The sequence below is a fragment of the Aplysia californica genome, unplaced genomic scaffold (genome assembly GCF_000002075.1).
Source record: "Aplysia californica isolate F4 #8 unplaced genomic scaffold, AplCal3.0 scaffold00864, whole genome shotgun sequence".
NCBI classification, from domain to species: Eukaryota; Metazoa; Mollusca; class Gastropoda; order Aplysiida; family Aplysiidae; genus Aplysia; species Aplysia californica.
Genome location: NW_004798134.1, coordinates 51,536 through 52,834, shown reverse-complemented (window position 1 = coordinate 52,834; position 1,299 = coordinate 51,536).

Genomic DNA, 1,299 nt, shown 5'->3' with positions numbered 1-1,299 from the left:
ACCACGACAGAGCTCATAACTTCACCTGTATTCTGTTCACCACGACAGAGCTCATAACTTCACCTGTATTCTGTTCACCACGACAGAGCTCATAACTTCACCTGTATTCTGTTCACCACGACACACCTGGGACAATGCTCAACCCTGCACAAACACATTAAGGCCCCGCGTCCACTGCGCTTTTTCGTCACTTGCAGGCCAAGCTCACATGCAAATGAGCTTGTTTTTGTCAGTCACTGACTGCCTTTGCCTGACTACGCGATTTTCCTGCATGCACGCTTTTTCGTCAGTCGTGTAGGGGACTAAGAAAGCCTCGAATCGACTCATTTTGGAAGGAAATTTGCATCTTTAAATACATTTTTGCTTCTTCATTGCACTTCACATGATCAATAAAGTTGTATCTCATTATAATATATTGTACAATAGCAGATTTGTGCTGAAAACAACAGAAAAATGAAAATAAAGCACTTGACCTAGATCTAGATCTAGATTATTTCGTTCTCGGGAGAGCTAAAAATAGGCCAAGTTAGACCTAGCTAGGGGCGTGTCTAGATCTACGTTCTCTAGTCTAATGTTTAGTGCTTTCAATTTTCCGCCAAATGTTAATTTTCTCTAGACCTTATCTGCCGATCTACTAGATCTAGATTCTAGATCTAGTTATCGAGGCCGAGATTCTAGATCTACATCTCGATATATTGTCGCTTTGCCTTTCCTGAAACAGTGCTGTAAATATAATATGAAGCTTAATCTACACAACACTGATGAAAGTTCTCATGGCCGAGTGAACAGTGAGTCTGCGTTTGAAGTCATTCATCATTTTGTGAACGTGGGTTCGAATCCCATTTCCAGCTTTTTTTTTTTTCCCCCCTTCTTCTCATCGTCCCAACTTACCAACAATTTTCCCCATAATTATAATTTGTTGCTTTTTAGTTTCTTAAAGTGGTAAATAAATAAATAAATCACCTGTGCTCTCTGTTGTTCTCGTAATCATAACACACTGGGCTAAAAATAGATTTAGCTGGTCTGACGTCGGTGGACGCGGATCTTTTTGAGTCGCTTCTACACCATGAAAAAACCTTGTACATTAGCCTTTGTTCTACACCATGAAAAAACTTGGTACATTAGTCTGTGTTGTACACCATGCAAAAATTTGGTACATTAGTCTGTGTTGTACACCATACAAAAACTTGGTACATTAGCCTGTGTTGTACACTGTACAAAAACTTGGTACATTAGCCTGTGTTGTACACTGTACAAAAACTTGGTACATTAGCCTGTGTTGTACACTGTACAAAAACT